General features: G+C 46.3%; 1 protein-coding gene across 7 annotated transcripts in view; it reads right to left on the reverse strand.

The window, feature by feature from the left end:
* Positions 1-26,277, reverse strand: part of FARS2 (phenylalanyl-tRNA synthetase 2, mitochondrial) — a 379,330-nt gene that overhangs the window by 337,119 nt on the left and 15,934 nt on the right. For all 7 annotated transcript variants that reach the window (XM_082638489.1, XM_082638483.1, XM_082638487.1 and 4 more), the window contains exon 2: positions 25,688-25,773. The gene's annotated coding sequence lies outside the window, so the exon portion shown is untranslated. The remainder of the gene's footprint in view (positions 1-25,687; positions 25,774-26,277) is intronic.

A 26,277-nucleotide genomic window follows, 5' to 3' on the forward strand; every position in this document is an offset into this window, starting at 1 on the left:
AACAACACCCTTGTTCACATGTTTGCATATACATAAAAGTATTTTTAGGATCAACTCCTAAAAGCTGAATTGCACAGTCAAATGGTTTATGCATCTTAAACTTGAACAGATAGGGTCAAATGGATGCCCCCAACGGGAGTGCACTGGTTAGGAGTCCCACCAACGACGTGTAAGTGTAAGGCTCCCTGCACTCTTTGTGACACTTTACGTCTGTATTGCCGAAGAGTTTACTAAAATGAAGTCACATGAAATACTTTGTAAGGAGCTTTTCTTTTTAAGTCCTAAAATACTGTTGTTCAAATCACCATCCATGACATCAAAGAGTTAAAATATATGAAGCTAGAGCTCTGTAGTATTCACAGTGAACAGAGAAATACACTTATAAAGGAGCGTATGGTTAACCAGAGGACAGCCAGAGAATCCCGCAGAGGTGCGAGAGGAGGAGCAGCCAACGCAGAGAACGATGGGGGACGCGTCTACGGGGGAGCTGAGGTCCCGAGCGGATGGTCAGTGATGGATGCGTTAAGTCTAGAGAGCCAGAAAGGATCAGGGAAGACACAGCAGATGGTGCACAGACCAGATGAGCGAGGGCAGAGTTCAAAGTCACAACAGACACTTAGGTGGTGTGCGGCTGGTCTGATAGCTCGCTGGGCATGGCTCAAAATGCCAAGGGGCCAGTCAGACAAGTGAAGTAAAACGGCCGCCAAACAGCACGGTTTCACAAGTAACAGCTGCCAATAAAGATTTCTAAAAATCAATTATAAGCAGAGACCAGCAATTCAGAAAGCCACCTTCCTCCGCTCTAGGTGATTATATCCTTGAAAAAAGGCTCAAAACCTAGCAAGGCAGAACTCTCCTCACACATTTTCTAGACTCACCCTAGGACCCTCTCGAAAACATCTACTTAATATGACCGTGTTGCTCAAAACAAGTAGATCGAAAGCGACCTACAACTTCACCACTCTGTGTTCTATGACCTCCTGCTAACTGCAATTCAGTCTTTTCAAAACAGAGACGGCAGCAAACACCAACAAAAACAAGAGCTTTGAAAGAAAAAGTCCTGGGTTCAAACTCTAAGCCTGTCTTAACTAGCAAGTCATTTAATCTCGTGAAACCACAATGTTGTCATCTGCAAAATGGTTAAAAGTGCTATGCAAAAAAATGAGATAACATCATATAGACATATAACAATATGTATACACATGGCACCTAAGAGGGTTCCTGGCACACAATGGGTGAGTTCTACACACACATTTCTTTCTTCTCCCTTCCCACCTGTTTCAAGTAAAATCAAGATACATAGCATCACTTAAACATTGACTCTTCCCAAGCACATGGTTTAGTTTAATTTCACTGACAGAATTCCATCAAAACAGAACAAAAAAGTACTTGGTGAAAGAAAATGCCTAGACAATTAAAAAAGTAGAATGGTACATTTTACAAGTTACTAATACCAAACCCCCCCCCAAAAAAAAACAACAAAAAAACCCCAGGTATTTTGGATTAAATTTAAAAATCATATCAGAAACTCAGTGTTAGTATAGCATTCTTGATTTGGCCTATAAACCTGAGAACTGAGTCAACTCAGAATTACTCACTTTGCTGAATAAAAGCAAATCTAATATCTGCTCTCCTATATTCCTTATTACTGAACCACTGTGGTTTTAATCCCTTGTCCTAGTTGGAACCATCTTCCCCTGTGAGCACTGACACCCCCTTGCCCTTCACACTTTATCACTATGAGCTCAGGCACGCTCTCACAGGCAGAACACTGACAAATGGTGTTGAAACCACGTAAGACTGCCTCTGTTTGCATTTCCTCTCTGACCCTAAAGCATCTTATACCCAATGTAACACAGGTGCGTGCCCTTCAGGTGCACGAAAGTAAGGTTCTCTGAGAGAGCGTGCTTCTAGATAAAGCTCTGTTGAGTTAATCTGAGTAGCTCAGCTACTTTAGGTGCATCATCAATCATCAAAACCAGCCAGAAACTGCTAGAGTAGCATCTTCCAAACTTCACATAAATAAATCTGCAGGTTTTCTAACATTCCACACTTTCAATTAGCCTTTCTATGCTCTGCTCATTTCTGTTCTATAACCATATACTTCTTCCCATTGATTCTTAGCACTTCATATATTGGCAGGAAACCACTGCCAACCTGGTATAATGTCATGCATTTATGCAGTGCTTTTAATTAAGTCACTTTGGCACCTCCTTAGCATTCCGATGAGGACAATGTGTCACCTTTCTTGAGGTGGAGGCAGCTTAGCTTTCTGTGCATTTCTGGGGTCCGCCCAGGGCTCTCCACACAGTAGGTGCCCAGGGTCCGGCAGTCACCAGAGTGATGCAGTCCTGGGTTTGATTCCTGGCTCCAGTACTTTGCAAACCTAACCTGGAGCCTGACAAATCATGTTACCTCTCAGGACTTTAGCTTCTTGTCTGAAAAATGGGGGTGAAGAATACCCATTTCACAGTTTCTGTGAAAACTAAATGAAATAATGTTTTTAAAGTCATTTGCCGAACAGCTGGCACATATGGTCTGAAGAAATTGTACATGATTTTCACTGAACCACACATACTTCCTCACACAAGTTCTGAGACCACAAATTACACTGGTAACAGTGGACAATGGGTTCAGAGTAACGCCCCCTTTAAGACCAGGAACAGGGGTAGAACCAGCCCTGAGAAGCAGCCAATGTTCTGATATTCGCCTGGACCACAGGGAATATTCCACACACCTTGTTATGTGGTCCATTTCTGTCCATATTGATCTCACACTTCCTTTAGACCCAACCCTACTGTGACCCAGTAACAACCAATGTGGGAGTGGGGCAGCTAACCCCCAGCTCTCCCTTACATACGTCCTTGTATCTGACCTTCCACTCCTGGTCCTAAGATGCCAAAGTAACATAGAGGTGAACGTCCGTCAAGTTAACCTTCAGGGTCAGATAAGAGGAAATCCCAGCCACCAGGACAGCACCATTTTTTGAGCCCTTTTCTGTGATCACTGAATCCTAAGGAGTAAAACAGGTTCAGCAGGGCAGGCTGGACATGGTGAAAGCAGAGACATTTAAATGCTCCCAGAAGATGTGAACCATGGGCTCCAGTTAATCTCTCATTCTGAGTATCTACGTACAAAGCACCTTAAGACTATAACTCATCCGTCTACTAAACACACTTTGAAAAAGGAGACATTAAAATGCAGACCACCACGATTAATTCAACTAAACAATATAAGACAGAAAATTAAATCTTTTATCCAAAGATGGCTGACTGAGGTAGATACCTGAAAACTTCAGAGTTCATAAGAAATGATGGTCCCAAAAATATTCAACAGGGTCTTTTAATAAGATGATCAGCTAACAGCACTGACCCAATAATGCTAACATCTGTACAGTGTTTTAGGAGTTACAACGTACATATGTTCACATGCTCATATGTTCTTACTATTCAAATCTAACGACCCCATCAGAGTTAATGAATGAAGACATCTCTGGGGGAGCCTGGAGGCATAATCCAAAGAGGTCTGTTAATGAACATGAAGTTTCTTTGATGCCACGTTTCTGATATTTTTTCTAATCCACAATATCCCTGTACTTGTTGTAATCATGCCTGCATGATAAAACTTCCATAATCATCTCTAAATTATGGGGTTTGGAGCGCGTACGGGTGGTGAGCACATCGCGGAGAGGTCCCGCTCTCCCACCCTGCCCCCTTTCCACACATTCTCCTACGCAGCTCTTCCATTTGGCTGTTCCTGAGTTATATCTTTCATCATAAACCTGTAATACTGAGTAAAGCACTTTCTGAGTTCTGTGAGCCAAGCTAGCAAATCGTTGAACCTGAGGAGGGGGTTATGGAAACCAAAGATTTACAGCTAGTTGGTGAAAGGTACAGGTGGAGACCCAGATCATGACAAGCATCTGAAGGAGGGGAAGTCTGGTGGGACTGAGCCCTTCACCTACAGGGTTTGAGCTGACGCTGGGTAGTCAGTAGAGAATTTAATTTAATTGTAGGACGCCCAGCTGGTGTCCAGAAATTTGGAAGAAAAAAATGTATTTGGTATCACAAACGTTATGACTAAAAACAGCTCACAAGCACCTCAACCATGGCAGAACAGCAATTGTAGTCAATTTAGAGACACAGGTGAGTTCATTCTAGATGTTCATAATTTTGGAACATCACTCTAATGTTGGGAGAAATTGAATAAGGTAGAGTACATGACTGATTTTGGAAATCGGCATCCCACAGAAACTTAAACATACTGTACCAGCGGGTCTACTTCAAATTGCGAAAGAGTTACCTTCTATCAACTTGTTTATGAGTCCGTTGGCCAGGACAGCCCTGTGCAGATGTTAGTGACCTGATGGAGGGAAGTGAAAAGTGTTCCTTCTGACAACATGTCAGGGCCCCTGCTCTAGAATCTGTGATCGTTCTGTTCAGAATAAATGTCCTTTCGGTCACCAGCACAGCAACTTGGGCTTCCCCTGGGGCTAAGTGTAAGCCCTGGATGCAGTGGGTTAGAGCTCAGAGGGACCGCGCCCAGTAAGCGCCCCACTGATGGTCACGTGACATAAATAATGCCGTACTTAGCAATCCTGGACGAAGGTAACCATCATGTCAAAAAAGCACGTGCATCCTCTAAGTTGTCATAATACTTAAAAAAGCATACCTATGATAAGAAAGAAGTCACACTTCCAGTTCCTCCCCGACACTGAGTATTGTTTTTTCATCTCTGCCAATCTGATGCTTTAAAATGTATGCTTTTATATTCACTTCACTGATTACTAGTGATGTTTATAATGTCTTCATATGTTTATTAAACTTTGGACTTCTTTTTTTAAACTGGCAATTCTTGACATTTTACTACTAGAGGGATGACTGATTTATAACTAATTCATCCATCACATATACTGCACATATTAGAAATATTTGGTCATCTGCCTTTCACCCTTCTCATGGTGCTTAATAAGGAAAATATTTTGGAATTTTTGAAATATTTTTCACAAATCATAAATCGTGAGAGGCACCTTCCTCAACAAGTGGACATTTTTTTTCCATAGGTAACCTGAAAATGTATGCAAAATCGTTCTGACACTAGTTTTTTAGAACCTGTTGCTTGAGCTGCAGGAAGGTCATGTGCCCTACGATAAACAAACAGAAACGCTCGTGGCCCCTGCTCTTCAGCACCTGAGTGATCCTCGTCCTCCTGAAGCTTGGAGGGAGGACCCAGCTGAGCGCCCCTGTCTGGGGAGGCAGGCAGAGCAGCTGGGGTCTCGCGAGTCCCCGCCTGCTGCTGGATGGCAGAGGGGGCAGCACCCAGCAGACTCAGGTGCACTTAGCATCAGGGAGCAAAATTAACAATGCGTAACTCTGGCAATTTCCTTAGTTGTGATATAAAAGCTGGAAACAGAGTTGCTTCAAGTGCTCTGGCACACAGTATATGTCAGCAATTCCTCTCCCCTTTGACAGAGGGGGGAAAATTCAAAACATCCACCAGAGCTGCCAGCCTTCGAGGGGATGAGATGTCCAGAAGGACCTGATATGCTAATGTGTCTCTGAAGTAGCCAAGCAACATAGCAACATTCTTTGTTAACCTAAAAGGAATAACCAAACTAAAAAGGAGTACTAAGAAAGGTGAAAGCCATTTCTGACAAATGCTCAAGCTTCTCGAGCTCTGCGCCTGTGAGCCTCATCGACGTACAAGGATGCAGACGTTTGCAGTGCTGCTAACAAATGCCTTCCCGCAGCAAGACGGCTTGTCTCTCAACATGACAATCTAAGGAGGCGGGGAAGTGACAAGGGAACGCGGGGTGTGTTCTCGGTGGACAGCCAGTTGACATTGCTTCCACTGAACCCGTAACCTCAGTGCACATCTTCCCAGAAACGGGACAGCATCCCAGGGGCCGCCAGCCAAGCCCAAAAAGGCAGAGGGAAGGCTGGACTCTGTCGTTCATTTCATTGAAGTGTTAGGGTAAACAGCTACATTTTCTCCAACACTGTGTGTACAGAGTTGTTCATATATCTATGCTTTGGGTCCCGGAATGTGTGCTCTTCAGACGTTGGCAGAAGGAAATTCATCTCACCAAAATGATTCAAATGTTCCTTCACCGACATGTTCAAAAAACTTACAAGAAACAGAACAAGAACTGAGAAAGGGAAGAAATGATTGTTGAGAGGTGGGAGGATCCACATTTTCACATAATAGCAGAATGAAATTGTGACAAACACACTGATAGAAAATCATAGTCTCTTCTTCCTTGCAATTATCCCTGAAAAGAGCAGTGACTGGCAGGTAAGGGAAGAGAAAGGTGGAATAGATTATAAATTAATTGGTAGAGAGAATAAATCCCAGAGGTAAATTGTCAATCCGTTTCAAGCAGGTAAACTGTATATGCATCATCCTCACTCTTTTATGAATACATTTACAGGGCTGTACAGCAGGAGCTGCGGTCACTGCAGAACAAGGGGCAGCGGGGAAAGTCCTCGGTGAGGCCAGCTTCCTACCAGCTCTTCCCTAAGGCCCAGCAGTAATGAGCCCCGCACCAAACTGGTCATTCTGCTCTGTCCTCCCAGGGAGCTGGCAGTAAACCCCAAACCCAGGTAAGATTCTGGATGACAGCTGCTTTCCACCCTAAATATTCATATCATAATAGAAACTCATAATTAAAAGTATATGACTGAGAAGTATAACTTGCTACTTGTATAATTTGGAGTATAAGGAAAGCAGGAGCAGGTCTTGGGAGCAACTCTTGAATCATAATGGAAAAACAGCCCCATCTTCATAAGGCCAAACCTTGGTATCTCTCTTGGGCAAAGCAGGGCAATTGCAAGATGGCATGAAAGACAGGTTGTATGCAACATCATTCTGTCCATCAGAACTGTATCAGTTTAAATGACCCAGTGGATCTTTAAAATAAAAGAAGTTAAAGGGAGAAAAAATAAACCTTTTTTGAGAGGGAAAATATTACAGATTGGAGGAAAAACTTCTAGAATTTTCATGTCTTATGACAATTAATTATATGCCCTATTCTATCTTTATGAGTATTTCATTGGTATCTCCATAGTAAATAAAGTTGTCCCACAGTATGTGCTGGGGACTGGTTCCAGGGCCCCCATGAATATCAAAATCCAGATGTTCAAGGCCCTTATATAAAATGGTATAGTATTTGCATTTAAACTAAGCACATCCTAACCTATACATTAAGTCAACTCTAGATTGATTTAACTAGTACTACAATCATTGATCCTATAGAACTACACGTTTAGTCAATCGTTTCAAGTCGCCTAGTCATCATTACTTTTATGGGAGACTAAGTCACACACTTGACAATGCAAAGCCAATAATCTTGTAAAATAGACAGTATACAAGTAATACAACTAATGACAGTAAAAAGGTCATAAGTAATTACTTAAGCTAAGAACTTCCATTAGGTTCAGCCCAGTATATCCCCAGGTCAATTGTCCCAGCCTGTTCTATACCAATTGTTATCTTTAAGGGAAATGATACTTTGCATTGTACATAAAGTTCACCAAAGATATGTCCAGGGGCTTCCCTGGTGGCGCAGTGGTTGAGAGTCTGCCTGCCGATGCAGGGGACAACGGGTTCGTGCCTCGGTCCAGGAAGATCCCACATGCCGCGGAGCGGCTGGGCCCGTGAGCCATGGCCGCTGAGCCTGCGTGTCCGGAGCCTGTGCTCCGCAACGGGAGAGGCCACAACAGTGAGAGGCCCGCGTACAGCAAAAAAACAAAACAACAACAACAAAAAAACACTCCAAAGTACAAAGATATGTCCAAGTACAAGGCATGGATCATCATGACCCCATACAGGATTGAGAAACGAATGTTATCTTCTAAGGAGTAACATGGCTGGCACCAGGAGAAGAAAAAATATCTTTATGTCTGAGCAGGCATTTCTGCCATTGGGGTGGGGGTCTGGTTAATGCACACTGCAGACACGCGAGACACACCAGAGGGGAGGGAGGAGCCCCAAACAACGGGCAGAGAAGAAAAACTGATTAAATTTTTCTTTTCGTGCCTTAAAACATGAATTGTTTTACCAGATCATTTTCCAATTAAATTTATATCTACTTATGTGATTATGTGATGGACATCTGTCTGACCCACCGGACTGTAAACCCTTTTGTTTGTTTTGGTCACTATTATATCCTAATTCCATAGCAGTACCTGAACTATACCTGTGTTGGGAAGGAAGAAATTTCCTCTCCCCTTCTAGGTTCTTCTGGCTGGTCTAAGAATTAAATTGACATGAAACAGATTAACAGGAAAAAATAAAAAGTTTAAGAACATGTAACATGGGAGAGACCCAGGAAAACTGAGTAACTCACCAAAATGGCTGAAGCTCTCAGCTTAAATGCCATCTTCAGCTAAAGACAAAAGAGGATGTCAGGGATAGTGGTTTGGGGTGTCAAAGGGGAGAAAGGCAATTGACATGGAGATAGAAAAGCACTGTTTGGTAAATAAATGTTTGCTGGGACATGCACAGACAAAGGGACACAGAGTGGACTCTAATCTCTTGCCTTTTCTGAACTAATTGGACCCTAGTACCTATTTATCACATGGCATTTATTAATATCCAAGCATCTTGTATCCTACAGAACATCTATGGAAAGCACTGAGTTCATGCATCCAAAATCTTCTCAGTTAATGTCTATGTTCCGGGCAACCCAGGAAGGCACGTGGAGCGTGCTGTGTGCCTCTGCTGGACCCCAGCAGCCCAGAACTTACCTCGTCCACCCTACCTTTCCAGGGGAACGGTGTACTGTTTTCACCACGCACACGGCTCACTGCTAAATGCACTCCTGACATGTTCATTCTGCTCTGTCAGGGTCGGGTCTCCGAAGGCCCCTGCTATCCCGTCCTTCCTCAGCCAGCTCACGTCCACCCACCCACGCACTCAGTCCTCACTTCCTTTAGGAAGCCTCACCTTCCCTCCACTCCCCGCAACCTCCCAAATCCCCAGGCTGGGTTCAGGGCCCAGCCTCTACACTTATCTGCACCATTCACCAACTACAAGTAAAGAGACGCTTCTTTATTACTTGCTGGGTGCTGGGCACCTAATAAACACTTGTGAATCAATCTCCAGCTAAGTACTGCTCCTGGAGGACAAGCAGTATGTTTTATCAGCTTTCTAGCCCTAGCACCATCCAAGCACATAGTAGCTGCCCAGTCAATACATCTGTTTAACAAATATTCATTATCCATACTTACATGCCCAGCTCCTAATATTCCCTCAGCAGTCAAAATATTAACGACTTGGATAAATTAATTTGTACAAAATAGGAAAGGATTGGCCAGGGGAAAGGGGCTCTTCCAATTTAACAAGTGGCTTTTAAACAGACAGCTCAGGCCGAAGGCATCGCTCCGTGTCTGCTCTGCAGCTCGTAAGCAGCGGAGAGGAGCAGGGCGGTGGCCCTGAGCCACCGCCCTCCTGTGAGATCCGGGTCGGGCTCCTCCTGACGCTGTGGCTCCTGGGGCGCTAGTGCACCCCGGCCTGCAGGGCACTGTCCCCTGAGCTGAACGGGGCTCCATCATGCTCAGCGACTCCAGCACTCTGGACAGCTCCATTTTTCTTTCAGGTTTTCAGGTAGAATTTGTGCTTGGGGCCCTACCCTGCTTGTGCAGAGAAGGACTCAGGGGACTGCAGACAAGTTAATTCACAAGGAGCTCTGAAAAGTGCTGCCCGCCGTGGCTGGTTGTCTCCTCTCTCCCACGACCGAACTGGCCACTCGAGAGACACAGTGTCACCAACCAGAGGCCACAGCCCTGAGCCCGGGAGGCCGTGGAGCCCGAGGTTTAGGGCACAAGCTCACAGGCCGGGGAAGGACTGCAGCTGTGGGTGGGTCGGCTGAGGGCGGGGCTTCGTGGGGACGGGGACGGTGCAGCCCTCCAGCTGGGGTGTCCTGTAGCCCAGGAGCGGACAGGTGGTCATCACTTCGTCACGCTCAAGCCCATCAGTGCGTCCTGGACCGATTCCCACGTGTAGTCCAGGCACAGCACTGACTCCGTCTGCCGGGTCCTCCAGTAGCCGGGGGGTTCCAGTCCCTCCCGGGGCCCCGCGTATCCATGGGTCCCTCATGATTCCCTCTAACATGCCTCTCACTGGGGTTCAGGGTCAGGAATTGATCAAGCAGGTTTTCACTCTCTATGAACACAAAGAAAAACAAGTCGTATATTCTGCTCAAACCTGCTCACGCAGCCCTCGGAATCCCTTCCCTTAAAAGGCAGGGACCGGGTGACCACTGAGGGGCCACGATAACTGTCTGTGGAGGAGGTCCAGGCATAACAAGGGAGACGCCACGGAAGGCACTCAGCTGGCCTCAGCGCTGAATCCCAATTCTCTCACCAACTAGCTGTGGCTTTGGGCCAGGAATGTAACTTCTGTGAGTCTGTAAACAAGGGGAGTCTCTACGGTCCTTGCCAATAACATAAGTCTTGGGTCTCTGATCCTATTGGGCAAACAGTCCTTGTCATCACTGATTAGAAACACTGTAAAATTAACAGAGAATGAAGAGAAAAATAGAAAACAGATGTTTGTTTGTGTGCTGTAATAAAGAATATACCTGGAATGAAAGAGAAAAGAAGGTATTCAGCTTGCTGATGACAGTGAACGCACTGCTGAAGCCACAGTGTGCAGTCTCTCTTGTGCAGGTCAACGCCCTAAAGCAGGTTCTGTGGCTTTTGGGCCTGTGGACAACACCCCCCGGTGGCTGCACACCAGTCCTGCCCAGCGGACACCACCTGGAGGAATCTGCCAAGGCCTCTTTCTCTTCCAGGCGGCCGGGGGTCCAGCACGGAGTCGAACATCTCTCCTCCAGTGATGCACCCCATGACCAGGAAGAGTGTCTCCTGGGTCTCAGTTACCTCGAACAGTTTCAGGATATTGGTGTGATCCAAGGCCTCATGCTCTGGACTTTGAGGAATAGTCTCTGCAGGCTGGAGGGGCTCTGTGGCCTCGTTAATTAAAAAGTAAAAGAATGAAGAAAAAAGGAAAAATGTTAAGGAAGAATAAGAAAAAAAAATAGTAGAGGAGGAAAAAATAACATACAAAATAGACAAAGAGCCAAAGAGGAAAGAAGCTAACTGTGGTTCCAAGTCGCTCAGGTCACCAACAATCAGCTTCCTGGGTTAAAGGACCAAAAACCTAGACCCAGACAGGGACTCACACAGGTACTTGAAATTTCTTAACAGTGGTTCCTGATGAGGTCATAGCAAGAAATGCGCCAGTCACAGCTGGGGATAATCCACAGCGATTGTCTTACTTTTTGGTCTCAAGAACCCTTTATTCTTTCTCTTTAAAGGGAGGAGGACTGACCGCAAAGGGTTTTCTGCTTACGTAGGTGATAGCAATCAATATTTCCCTTATTAAAAGTTAAAACGTGCAGGATCCTTCAGTGGCCTTTTCATTTCTAGTTTAAAAAGCTATAATAATTTTTGGCTTTTAAAGAGCTCATCATGTCTACCCAACATATTCAATTCCGTTTTTTGAAGCTCTGAGTGATTGGCCTCAGAATGTGGCTACAATGTAACTGGCAGGATGACACCGTAAGAAAATGTCTTGTGGCACAAAACACAATAAGGTACATTACCAATGTCAATAAAGCCATAAAGCCAGGGGAAGGTGGCTTTCATATTTTCATTCCTTATTTGCAGTGCTGCCCAAGAGTCTTTGCCAGAGAACTTGCTGTGTCCGTTTCAGTTGCAGCTGTGGGTTGAGAAAGCGTCTCTTCCTTTTCTGAACCGACAAGGCACTGTGCTTCGTGTCTGTATCGTTCAGCATGGGTGGGCACATGGGTGCTGGACATGAGGACGGCATCAGGGCCGGGAACCGAAAGGCCCCTTCATTTATTCCTCCTCTCGCACTCTTCCTTACTTTATGCATATCAGAGTCTCTGACCTACATCATTTTCCTTTTCTCTGAAGAACTTCTCTTAACACCTAGCCAGGCAGATCTGCTGGTGACAAATTCCCTCAATTTTTGTTTGTTTGAGAAAGTCTATTCCTCCTTCACTTTTAACGGATAATTTCACTGATTTTAGGTTGGTGAGCTTTTTCTTTCTTGCTTGCATGATTTGTGAAAAACCAGATGGAATTTTTATCCTTGTCCCTCTATAGGTAAGGTGTTTATTTCCTCTGGCTTTCTTCAAGATGTTCTCTTTGTCTCTGATTTTCTGCAGTTTGAATATAATGGGTCTAAGTGTAGATTTTTTGGAATTTGCCTGCATAATGTTTTGTGAGCTTCCTAGATTAGTGGTTTGATGGCTACCATCAATTTGGGGGAATTTTTCAGCCATTATTACTTCAAATATTTCTTCTTTTCCTTTCTCTCTTTTCCTTTCAGTATTCCCATTACACATGTATTACATCTTTTTTTTTTTTTTTTTTTTGGCGGTACGCGGGCCTTTCACCGCTGTGGCCTCTCCCGTTGCGGAGCACAGTCTCGGGATGCGCAGGCTCAGCGGCCATAGCTCACGGGCCCAGCCGCTCCATGGCATGTGGATCCTCCCGGACCGGGGCACGAACCCGCGTCCCCTGCATCGGCAGGCGGACTCTCAACCACTGTGCCACCAGGGAAGCCCGTATTACATCTTTTATAGTTGTCCTACAGTTCACAGGTATTCTGTTTTGGTATTTTTCATTCTTTTTTCCCTTTGCCTTTCAGTTTGAGAAATTTCAACGGATGTATCTCACTGACTGTTTCCTTGGCCCAGCTCAGTCTACCCGTAAGCCAAAAGGCAGTCTTCATTTCCGTAATGGTGTTTTTTATTTCTAGCATTAACTTTTGATTCTTTCCAGAGTTTCTATCTCTCTGCTTACACCTACCTGTTCTTGCATTTTGTTCACCTTTTCCATTAGAGCCCTTAGCATATTAGAGCCCAAATCATTTCTACTTTAAATGCCCAGTCCGATAACTCAAAAATCTCTGCAGTATCCGACACTGATTCTGATGCTTCACTTGCCTCTTCAAAGTGTGTTCTGCCTTTTGGTATGCTTTGTAATTTTTTTGCTGAAAGCCAGCCATGATGTATTGTGTAGAAGGAACTGAGGGAGACGGGCCTCTAGTGTTAGGTTTTATGTTGCTCCGGCTGGAGCAGGCCGGGTTTACTGTTGGCTGTGGCTGCACGTGTCAGAGACTGAGGGGTCCTCGTCTCGTCTCCCCCACTGCCTTTGGCTTCCCCTTAAGCAGGGTCTGGGCCTGCAGTTTTTTCAGCTGTAACCCCTTGTTATGATCCAGGAGCCTGAGGCTGTAGTCACGTGTTGGGCGTGGGAAGCCCCTGAAGTGCTAGGCTCAGCTCTCCGTCTTTCACTGAGCCTGTGCCCCTGGACTGTGACTTTCCCAAGTATAAGCTTTTTCCCCTGATTAGGTAAGACCAAAAGTCTAGAGGGGACTAGAATTGGGTATATCCCATCCCCCCAAATCAGTTAGGTTCTGGTAAACCCAAGTCTGCCAAGCTTCAGTAAAACAGTTTTAATTTTGGAAAAATGAGAGAACACAATGCTCTGGCTATATTTCAGACTGGTTACTCTTCCCTTCCCACTGCCAGAAGCAGGAGAAGATGTTTCTGAGACTCTGGCGGGGCTCCTGGCTTGTGCCAGCCAAGCGCCCAGCCATTCACCCGTTACAGTCTAACTGTTCCTACCAGTCCTGGGGGGCTGGGGGGAGTGGGCGCTTTGCTCCCGGACCTCTGCCTCGAGTAAACTGCGAGTCTCGGTACCCACTTCTCTCTCCATTCCTCGGGGTAGCTGTGTACCGTGGGACGTCAATTCTCTGACGGACCTAAGAAGAGCTGCTGACTTTCAGTCTGTTGAGCTTGTTTTCTTATTGTGAGGACAGGAGCGTGGCCTTCCAAGCTCTTTGCATGTTGTCCTATCAATTTTTTTCGCCTGTTAACGTGTCGTTTTGGTAGTTTTACAGACTCCTTTACAATGTTCAAAACTTCAAGAATCTGTGTATGTTTCAAATGTTTTGCTTGTAACATGTATTCGAAAGTACTATTTACACACAGGAAAAACACACTCAACACAAACAAGTGTTTAGAGGAGGAGCTAATCCCTCCTCCAGTGCCACTCGCCCTAGATGAGTCTGGGAGTAGTACATCTGACATCTAAAATCCTCCCTGGCTGCTTTGATTACAGTGATCTTTCCTTTATAAGTAACTTCTAAGCGCATATGTCAGCCAGCAGGGATCTGGCTCCATCAGTCAGTTAAGGCTGCCAGTTAAGCATCTGGATAGCCAGCAGCGCCCCTCTCCGTAATGATGCCCCCACAAGACGACAGACTGAGCAGCAGCAGTACACTGCTTTACGTCTCATGCACGACTCATCTGCTGATGCCACGCAAGGTGGCAGGAAGGAAGTGACTTCATTGGAATGAAGCAGGTTCCTGTATGGTAGTTTATCACAGTCATTTGCCTCTGGACGTGCATATATGTCCAGCCCATCACAAAAGCATGAGGGCTTCTGCTGCCCTCTGTTCCCCTTTTCTTTAAAAACCAGTCTACTCTTTAGAAATAAAGCAAACAAATTCATTTCAAAATGATATGTTGCCAACAGTAGATCCTGGTGCTTTGGGAAATATATGTTTTATTGCTGGCATGGCAGTCTTCCTTTGAAAGATGGGGGAGAGATATTACTTCACTGCAAACACTTAATGTGTAGGTCTTGTATTTTTCGATGTGGGTTCTTTTTTTCAGGTTGTATTATGATAATTTCTTTGTTCCTTTTTCTCACTCAAGTGAATTTCCCATCTCCCTCTATGATTTTTGGCTTCTAAACTCATTCATTTACCTAGGTAAATCTATAGTGAATTTCATTACATATAATGTATGACTTTAGAATCATATTTATGTCAACAGACCAAAACGTCACACACAGGGTTAGATTTCACTAGGCAGTTCTGCAGGCGCTATGTGCAAGGAAAGAGATGGGACAGCTTTATACAAAAACTACAGTAAAGGGCAAAGGTCAGGCATCACATACATAAAGAAAGATTCTCCTCGTCTGACGGTATCCAGCATTCCGTGGCGGCGAAGGGTCTTAACCCTTAATAATGCTTGCCCAAGATTCTCATAACAATACTAGCTGATTAAATACCAGCCAGGTAGGCCATTCCTTACTCCAAAAGAGTATTCCTGAAATCCAAGTCATGTAAACATAGGAACCTCACATTACAAAAGATTCCTAAAGCACATCTAGTCACAAAGCCAAGAATCCACGAAGCAACATCATCAACCACCAATTATCTCTACCCAGAATTTGCCTGCTTTGTCATTTAAGACTTTTCTGTATTGGGTTTTCTTAAAATAAAGCACAACTGAATTTTTGTTTTTGTTTTAATAAATTTATTTATTTCTTTATCTGTGCCTGTGTTGAGTCTCCGTTGCTGCGCACGGGCTTTCTCTAGTCACGGCGAGCGGGGGCTACTCTTCGTTGCAGTACGCAGGCTTCTCATTGCGGCGGCTTCTCTTGTTGCAGAGCATGGGCTCTAGGTGCATGGGCTTCAGTAGTTGTGGCTCGCAGGCTCAGCAGCTGTGGCGCACGGGCTTAGTTGATCCGTGGCATGTGGGATCTTCCTGGACCAGGGCTCGAACCCGTGTCTCCTGCGTTGGCAAGTGGATTCTTATCCACTGTGCCACCAGGGAAGTCCCTGAACTTTTGTGACATAGATTTCTTTCTTTTTCAAAAAACTCCAGATTACTATAAGAAATTTGACTCAAAAGTCTCCCAAAACTTTTCAGATAAAAGTAATATAAATTTGTAATTCAACTAAATGAAAGAGTAACGAATCTATATTTCCCCAACTATTGCTCAATCTTGACAAAAGGGAGCTGCAGATCTCTGGATGCCCCTGAGCCACGGGTAAGCCCCATGCCACCGGGACTTCCACTGATCACAAGTGTGGGGAGAAGCCCCTGAAATGGAGCCCTTATGCAAATGAGATATGCAAGATGATTAATCATTAGAAGAAAAACACGTACCCGCTCAAACTGAGGTGAAACAAGATATAAGGAGACTCCACCTGAGGAGAAGTCAGACTACAGGCAGTTTATCAAGCGAAGTCAGAGCTTAGCAAACAGCCAATGGACTTTCCCGAGCTACTTCTTGGAAGCAGAAACCGGCGGGGCCGGTGATCCGTACTGAACATGGAAACAACCCACTCCTTCCCCAACATCATCCCTCCTCTCCCCAGTCCCACCCCCCTCAGTCAACTGATCACCCTCCTCCGCCCCACACCCGCCCCCATCACAAGCTCTGCTGAATCCAGCTCTTCCATCTGGGATCCACCCACCTCCTTCCATCTCTACTGCCACCCCCTCCATCAGGCCACCTTTATCTACAGGGGCTCCCTAACTGGCTTCACTGCCCCCAGACTTAGCCTCCCCAATCCACCTTCCCCAAAACCAGCAGCAAGATCTTCCAAATGTATAGGTCTAATCAAGTCACTCTACTGGTTAAAGTCCTTCGGTGGCTCGTTAATACCAAAAACTTCTCTACAGATAAAATCCATATGCCTCGCATAATTATAAGGCTTGGAGGCTCACAAATTTTGCTGTCCATTGAGATCTGGGAAGCGTTACAATTCCCAGTGCTGCAGCAGACCCCGCACCCGTGGAGCCGTAACGTCTGCGGGTGAGAGACAGTCTTCAGCACCACCACCTGCCAAACACACACACACACACACACTCACACTCGCCACCCAGAATCCTCAAACCTGGGTTAGAGGCCATGCCTTCGTGCTCTATGGCAACTTGTCCTTCCCCTGTTTTATACCACCAAAGACCAGACGCTGGGTCTGCTGTTGACCTCCGGTTTCCCCTGCCTAACCCAAGGCTCTGGGAGCAGGGACGCTGCCCGTCACCTACAGACCTTGAGGCTCTCACTCACCCTCCACGCCCATGCTTAAAAAGAGGCTCATGGTCCTCTCCTCAGCTGACTAAGCCAGCATGGTCAAAAGCTGAAAAGGTCTCAGTCTTAAGAGGTTCATATATCTAAAGAGGACAGGCTAGAAATAAGTTGATCTGAGTTCAACACCACAATCTACAAATAAAGAAAACTCCGTATAAGTCTTTTTTTCCTTAGTAACATTTATCAGGGTTGCATACATGTGTGTATGTCTTAACACAGAGAAGTTAAAAGAGAAAGAAAGCCCTGTAGTTAGAGAAAACCCCTTGTTCTGTTAAAAATAATAACACTCGGGGCAGCCAGAGTCCCGTGGATGGACAAGGACGAGTCTCTGGCCCAATGCTGACAGAACAAGCAGACATTTCAATAAAGGCCTATCAATGAAAAATTAAACTTCTGTAAAGGGAATCCTATAGTAACGAGGAAAAATATAGATGTTAAGTAAAAGAAAAAGGAAAAGGCAAAACTTTCATAAACAGTCTAATTAGAACCACAAAAAAGTTATACAGGAGAAAAGAATGAAAGAAAACATTTTAATGTTATGAATGGTTTGCATTCAGGTGGAGGGAACTTGAATAAATTTTCCCTCGTCTTTCAATGTTTCCTTACTGTCTAAATTTTCGAGAATAAGCTTCTATTTCCTATCCTGAAAACAACTTTAACCCCGCCAAGACCAGACAAAGTAAAAGGTGCCAACCTCAGCGTGTTACAGCAAAATGCTATCAGCAGGTCAGTAAGTCTCTCCCAGCTGCTCTGCACTGGATAATAACCACATTAGCAGCTACCGCACAGGAGGCAGGACGGAGCTAGTTTCGTGGGGACGTGGAGAAAAGTCATCCTGTCTACTAGGCCACAGGTGGGCCTAAGTAGATTATCCCGTGCTCTCCCAGGAAGAAAGCAGTTTACACACTGAGCCGGTTTTAAACACTCCAGCACCACACAGAAGAGAGCCATCCAGTCACATCAAGGACAAACGTTTAGACCGGAAAGTTACAGAAACATAGGAAAAGCCCTCTTGACATGTAAATACCCATCAATTCCAAACCCGATTACCCAGTAGCTATGACCACGGGCAGCTTGCGAGGTTGACATCACTTTCAAGGAGCCTGGAGCCGGCAAGGGCTGAGCAGGCTCCAGGTCCCACACACCGTTCAAGTCCCAGGGTGGACGCCACACGGCGTTAAGGAAGCGGTGGGCTGATGATTCTCCTGCTCTGACGTTCACCACGAGTGCTTTCTCACTAGTAAAGCCCTGAGCTTCAGGATGTCAATGACCACTGTGCCTGTCCCCTTGCGGGGGGCAGGGGGCGGTGGAGAGGAAGCGGGGTCAGCAGCACAGCCGATGCAGGGCTTCTGCTGCCAGATTCCAAAGTTCATGCTCCCTCGAGGGCCGGAAACCTCTACGCTGTGCATGTGGACCATAATGAGAGTTTTCTAAGGATCACAATGGTGGCAAATACACACTCAAATCATGTGCCACCACTAACACTGAACATTCTTCCCTTGAAATGAAAAAAAGTTTATATTCAAACTTGGAGATACCATGAAGCTGTCATTTGGTAGGGAACTGGGTTTTGATCCTGCACTATCTCTTGGCTCTCAAGACAAATCTCTAGGTTTTTACTGCTCTGGACCCCGGTCCGACTGTTGCATCAAGGTCACAATCTCCAAATACATTTCTATGCAGCCACAAGGGAGAAAAAAATGTGCGCATATAGCAAAGAACACTCCAAATATCCATCGGTTGAGGGCATGGGGGCATGGAAGTAGCAAAACAAGCACCCCAAGTTCCCCACACACAGCGTAGCATAAAGGACACTGGGCCAGGAGCCAGAAGGTCCAGGTCTGAGCTCCCAGCTGCCGTCCACTCTCTGAGGGACCGTGGGGAGGACACTCAGCCTCAAGGGCTCAGCTTCTCCATCTGTCGAACAAGGAGGTCCCGACAGGTGACTTGGGAGGTGTACATATATATATAAATCAAAGGTGTTTTCCAGCATTACCTTTCCTAAATTTCTCAGCTCAAATTTCCTCTTCCTTTACCCCTGAGAGCATCTGCTGCACGTTCTACACGTGGGACCCATCACCTGACCACAGGGCTTCGGTACAACTACTGGAACCAGGAAGACAGAGTATAAATTTCCCTTATTCATTCATCATTCTATTAGCAAGAACAAAACCATCACTTACATCATAATATACAAAACCATGTGCTACATACTTTAGGGGACGGATATAAAAATGAACAACTTCAAAAGGTCCGGTCTCTACTTAAAGGCATTTAATGTTTACAATCCAAAGGGAAATATAAAGCATTGAAGAAAATTGCAATGACAAAGATCTAGAACAAACTGCTAACTAATCACAGTACCTTTCCCATGAAGCCTCGGTGGGACCTCAAGATCCTTCTCAACACAGCATTCCAGTCAGCATCCTAAAGACTGTAGTTGGCAGATGAGGTTAATTTTGCTGCCAGGTTAGGCTCGCTCCCGAGCACGTGCCCGGGCACTTCCAATGCCCTCCTCCCGCCTGTCCCCCTAACCTCCTCGACTTTCACCTTCACCTCCAAACCATTAGATATTCCCGAAAAGCCGGGGGCCCCTCAGACCCTCGTCACAGTGGCTGAAAGCCCTTGCCAATCCACCTTTGCCAACTTTAAAAATTTCAAATTCCAGGGAAACAGGAAATATATACACTTGCTTTACTCCATGTCTACCATACTGCTATATTAAACTCTGAACTGCATGACTTATATTGGCATTGGACATCTAGTATATTCCTACCAAGAAGAACAATGCACAGTGTCACTGAGGCTTAAATCAGTGCACATACGAACCAGCAAGTTTTACGAACACACACACCTCCTCCGCCTCTCCTGCTGTGAGAGGCTGCATCCCTGATCCTAGCTGGCCATCTGGGAAACAAATGACTTTGTGATGGCATTGTAAATTGGTTCTACTCCTCTGGAAAGCAATCTGGCAGTGTGCTTTAGAAGCCATAAAACTGTTGATGCTCCTTGACCTAGTAACAGCACTAGGGACTCTATCACAAGAAACTAATTCGAAATACGGAAACAGCTACATGCACAAAGGTATAGGTCGTGGTGTTGTTAATAACTGTGAAAAGCTGGGAGCAAGATACTCCGCAACAACAGAGGTAAGTACCTAACGGTACAGAATCACAACAGAGAATGTGACCATTAAGACGGTGACGATGAAGATTATGTAGCAATAAGGGGAAATGCAGACGCAAAACAACAGATACAACGATGTAAAAATCATTGAAGAAAAAATTGATGATATTAAAAACTGATAATCATCGTTTTAGGACGGTGAAGGGGGTGTTTTCTCCTGTTCTGTTTCTTAGCTTTTTGTGGTACGGCACTGATGCGTCTACCATTTAAAGATAATCTTTGGAAATATGAACGCAGGCCTTGATCGTGAGGATGAAGAGGAAAAGGACCACATCAGAAAGCCCAGCCTGCTACCTTCCGCAGTGGGGAGGGGACAGGGCCCTCCACACCCTGGGGGCCGGGGGCACGTGCACAGAGCAGCGCCACAGAGAGGCAGCCGGCAGTGCGTGCGCCTGTCAGTGATCAGGGAATATGAGCAGCGCCCATCTGCTAACCCCAGTCAATCCCCTCCATTACCAGCATCCCGAGGCCAAGAATTCCCCGGGGCACACCGCACTTGCTGTCAGCTTAGTTATCTGTTTACCGGATAACTAAGTACCTGTTTAGTAACTACGTACTGCTTAGTAACTAAGTAACTAAGTTTACCAGTTATCTGTTTACCACGTCACACGGGGCTGTTTGATAATTTATTTAAAGCAAGTAAGCTCAGATCTTCACGTCTGGAGCAACAGGGAATGTCTGCGCCGAGAAACGCCATCATCATAAAGATGGGGGAGGGGGGGGAGCAGAAACCACCTGCCGCCTCTGGTGAAACGGACGAAGCGGCAGCACCGATGCTGCCACTCGGGGGTCTAAGGGCCGGGCGCCCGCGCGAGGGCAGGGCTGCCTCTCCAGGGCTGCCTTGGGGATGGAGGGTGCAGGCCAGGAAGAGCGGTCCAGCCTAACAGACATTCATCCAGGTGGACACTGATCTCGACTTGGGGCCCCTTGACCCCGTGTGCAGGTTCACCCTGCGTCCAGCCGGGGGCCAGTCCCGCGCAGGGAGACTCAAGGGGCTCCAGCCTCCGCCTGAGCGGCCAGCACCGAGGCTCTCGCAGGCCCGCTGCTTCCCTGCTCCAGTGTTCGTGCCCTCCCGCCTGGGGCCGAGGACCTCTCTGTACTGCAGGGTCAGTGACCACGTTCTGAGCTCTCCGTGTCTGTTTCGGCTCCGAGTCCCTGCCAGGGAGGGAGCAGAGGAAAGAAGTCTCAGAAACAGATTTTGAAATTAGACAAAACTGACTTAAATTCAAATTACGTTACCCTCCTCCCTGCTGACCTTGGGAAAATTTCTTCATCTCTCCAAACGCAGTTTCTTTTTCTACAAAATGTGCACCTCGCCATCACATCACCATCGGGATTAAGTGAAGTAAGGACCCCAGCATCCGACACCACGGAACGCTCGTCAGCCCAAGTCTGCTGCACGTGCCCTCCCGCTCCTCAGCCCCCGGCGCCCCATCTGCCTCTGCACCCCCCCAATCCTGTCCACTAAACAAGGACTGCACAGCCCCACCCTGCCGCTCAACCCTCCTGTGCTGACCACACACCTGGACCCCACCTGTATTCTGGAAGCGCCCACCACCGGAACCCAGACACTGTCCTCTCTGAGCCACGATCTGACGCCCGCGTGGGCCTTGAGGCCGCACCGCCTGGGCTCACAGCCCTGCCGGTTCACTTGTTAGGAAATGCGACTTGGGTCAAGCTATGGAACCTCTCCGTGCCTCAATCGCCGCACCTGTGAGACAGAGACAATGGCAGTGCCTACCTCATACGACTGTGAGGTGGACCCCTGTGTCTACAGGGGTCTGGGAGCCACGTCCAGCACACGGCAAGCAGGCACTTTTTACATCTTTGACTCCCTGTGAGAGTGGTTCGTCCAGATCACTTGGTTAGCTGCCTGCGCTAGCCCACGTCAGCAGATGAGCGAGCATCCCCGCTACCCTCCGACACCAAGGGAGATGAAGCAGGCTCTTAGAGTGAAGGCTTTCTGGTGCCCGTGTGGTCCACAGGCCAGCATCAGCATCACGTGGGAGGTCATTCGAAATGCAGCCTCTCAGGCACCCCCAGCCCGACTCACATGGAATCTGCATATTAACACATTTTGAAGGCACAAGTCCTCTGTCACCTGGGGTTCCTGTTATAACACAGATGGGGGGCGGGGGACCTGAAACTCTGCCATCCTAGGACCTCACTTGGAGTACCAGGTGTGAAAAGACAGCACCGAACTCCAAAGAGGAACTGCACCAGGATGTGAGACAACGGCTGCCTTGGCACCTGCAGGTGGAAAATGAGGGAGACAGGCGTGACCGATGACTTGGAAGAGTCCATAGCAAAGAAGTCAAACGGCGCGGGGAGCTCCCTGGTAAGTCCTTAGAGGGTAGGGACCACGTCTTACTCATCTTGGTTTTCTCAACAGAGAATGCCTGGCACAGAGGAGGCAGGTCACTGTAACCATCTATCTCCATCTCAATAAAACCAGAATAGCACTTGTTAGCTTTACAAAAACACAACTGTTTTACAGCTGTATGAGCAGCCCCTCCCCACCCTACTCTAATATAATATTTGCCTCTACGTTTCCTACATGAAGATGACACCACCTATCATTAATCAAAGGGAACCATTTCTAAACTTTTTCTCTTAGAAATGATGCTGGCTTTGAAAACCCGGGAGGCAGGGGGTAAAGGTGGGGTGGGGGTAGGAGGAGTGTCCGGCAGAACATCCTACACAAAACAGGGGCTACATTTTTAAAGAGCATTTGCTGGTACCTTGCTGACTCTTTCATTTTAAACATCCAGCATGTTGAAAACTAAGTGAAGGCAGAAGAGGGAGTGCCCTGTTGCTATAACCCTTGACCTTTTCTTAGTGACACACGAAACTAATCAGCCCCTGGAGGTCAACAACCAGGGACTAGTTAGAGGGAAGGAGACAGGGAAAGCAAATGAGAGTAGAGGTTAGAAAAGTCACGCCAACTGACCCAAGAGTCCCTTGAAGTCCCTCCTTCCTGGGGAGCACAGCCCTCATTTTCCAAGACAGCAGCAACGACCAGGTGCCCTTGCTTCTGATCTCAGCAATCTGTTCCCTTGTCCAACAGGGCCCTGCCTTACTGCCCACCTCCACACACACCTGTCACCAAGGTAATTGACTAAGGGGAGAAATCTACACAAATGTGAGAAGAAAGCTATCTTCCCAGTCCAACGCCCACAACTACCATGAAATCACCTAAATGTGAAAGCACGTCAACCCCAAACGTGCCTCTCTTTGAAAAAACAAAGGAAGATCACCGGCAAATGTGTCCCTAAGAGAAGCTCCTTTACGTCACTCTGAATCAGCAGCTACGTACAAACACAGTAACATTTTTACACGCTTACACTACATAAACCTACACGTACAAACGCACAGGTATACGTTTCTCTGTTCTGCCTGTATCTGAAAGGGGTTTGGGGTGGGTAAGGCAGTCCTTGTCCTCAGCTACTGGTGTAAGCCAACCATTTTCTGCCCTTAGGTGAGGTCTCTAAGCAATTCCATGGATCATATACATGCTTTCTGCTTCAACTACTGATGGAGCTCTCACAGAAAAACAGAATACAAAACAACGACAAAGTTTCAAAATTTTACATCTAAACATTCATTTTTAAAATGAAATCAAAGCAGGGAGAACACTTGTTTCCCCAAACCTCATCTCTAAACTTTCACGAACTTTCAACCAAATAATCTTAAAGCCACAGTCACACAGGGAGGATGATGCCAGCCCTGTCACTGACTTTTTAAAGAAGCTCCGAGGGCCCAGGAGGAGCTAAGGCAAAGCATCCCTCTAAACCGAGGAACCCTCGGAGGGCCTATGTGGTGTAGTCAAACACACAGCCACATTTCCCAAAGTAATGCCACACTGAGTGTTACAATGCACAGGGGTGGTGAGGCTCTGGACGAGAAGACTTCAGCAACTACAGAAGCGTCAGCTTGAACCCATCACAGTCTTCAGTTTATAGAATGAAACTGCCCTAGGAACGCAGAGTGACCGGGAGCCGGCAGTGAAATCTAGGCGAGAGGATCCCTGTCCTTCCTCCAAGTTCCTGAACTCAAGTCTCCGCAGAGTAAGCGAGACCCGTCCGCTACAGACACCAGCGCTAAGTCGCATGAATAGAGAGACACACTCCATAAGGACGTGAAAATCATCTTCCAACACAAATAAACAAAACAGAAGACAGTCCCTGTGTGCGTGAGGAATATTTTCCTGCAATCCCTGCTAATAAGGACACCCCGAGAAAAGGCATTTCTGTATCTTTTGTAATGAGAAAAATCTTAATTACAGCCCAAAGAACAAGGTAGTCAAGGGGAATTAGACCAACGATCCCATACCTTGACCATACATTTAGAATCATCTGTGAAGCTTTTTAAAAATCCCAATGGCCAAGGCACACACCAGGCCAGTGACATGGGAATCTCTGGAGGTGGCCTGCAGTGCACGGCCAAAGTTGGGAACCACCGAATTAGGATTATTCTAAAGATACCGTCCAGAGCAGAGTCCATCTGAGCATGACTTTGGGCCCTTGATACGCTGGGACCTTTGTCTAAATCTCACACCCAGCTATGACAGTGGATGGTGCAAGCCACTCACCCTCAACCCTAGGAGGGGCTCGGGGCCATGCACACACAGCCCTCCCCTTAAAATGCAGCACAGACAAGGTCGCCCATCCAGAGGGCCTGCCGGGGTGAGCAGGGTCCAGGAGACCCTCGGTCTGTATCTGCAGGGGGCACCTCCCTGGCAGCAACGTGAGGGGCTCCGGAGACGGGCTGGGACATGAGCTGACACACGGGCCCAGCTGAGCCAGTGTCCCCTGGGGAGCACGCTCTTTTCAGGATGCTGCAAAGCCCCACGTGACCACTCTGTGAGGGAGAATGCAAACCCTCTTAGCAAAATACACACAAGGATTAAAGAAATGGGTACATTTCCTTGCTGTTGCTCCTCTATTGATAAAGATGGAAAATTCACTTTATCTGAATTTTTTTTAAAAGTCCTCAGTGTTTACCATTGATACTCTCCAAGTTTCCCCCCATTTCAGTTCAGCTTAGATAGTTTTGTTTGGTTTTATTTGAAAGCAAACTTCTGGCAGAGGTACGTAGAGCAGAGATATATACAAAAGTCCAGCAAAATTTGACCCAAGAACTCAAATAAAAAAAATCAAACATATTGTATACATCTTGAAAGATATTTTAAATAACAGAACATTTTAAAGCGTAAATGTAGAAAGGCAGGGGAAAGACATACAGAGATATTCAACACATAATATCTTTCTACAGAATGTGGATTTTTTTAAAGTGCACTTTTGTCCAGAAAAAAAAAGAAAAAAGAAAAACCAACCCCTAAATCTAAGATGCTTACCAACATGAGCTGTGAAGGCAGGTGGCCCGGACTTGAACCCACATGCAGTGCCCTGGACCACGTCTCAGAGCCTCTGTGCCTCCTCTTATCTTTACATCAGAGGCTCTGGAGTCGGACTGCTGGGCTCAGATTCAGGTCTGCACATGAGCTGTGTGAGTGCATTTAACCTCCCCGCCCCTCTCTCCCTCCTCTGTGACACTGAAACAAGAACAGGACCTACCTCCAATCTGCAGAAACTGGAACCTGGTGCACAGCTGATGGGAATGCAAAATGGTGCAGCTGCTGTAGAAAATAGTCTGGCAGTTCCTAAAAATATTAAACACAGAATTACCATAAGATCCAGCGATTCCACTTCTGGGACTCTGCCCCAAAGAGCTGTGAGTAGACACTGGAACAGATATTTGCACACCCACGTTCACAGCAGCATATTCACAATAGCCAAAAGGTGGAAGCAGCCAACGTGTCCATCAACAGAACAACGGATAAAATGTAGTACATACATATAATGAAATATTATTCAGCCTTAAAAAGGAAAGAAATTCTGACACATGCTTCAACATGGATGAACCTTGAAGATAACTATACCAAGTGAAATCAGCCAGTTATATAAAGACAAAATATTCTATGATTTCATGTATATGAGGTACTTAGAGCAGTCAAACTCATAGAAACCGAAAGAATGATGGTTACCAGGGGCTGCAGGGAGGGGGAATGGGGAATTAGTGCTTAATGGGTACGGAGTTTCAGTTTGGGAAAATGAAAAAGTTCTGAGATGGAGGCAGGTGATGGTTTACCCAACAATGTGAATGT

This window comes from Mesoplodon mirus, assembly GCF_964341445.2.
Source record: "Mesoplodon mirus genome assembly, chromosome: 12".
Classification (NCBI taxonomy): Eukaryota; Metazoa; Chordata; class Mammalia; order Artiodactyla; family Ziphiidae; genus Mesoplodon; species Mesoplodon mirus.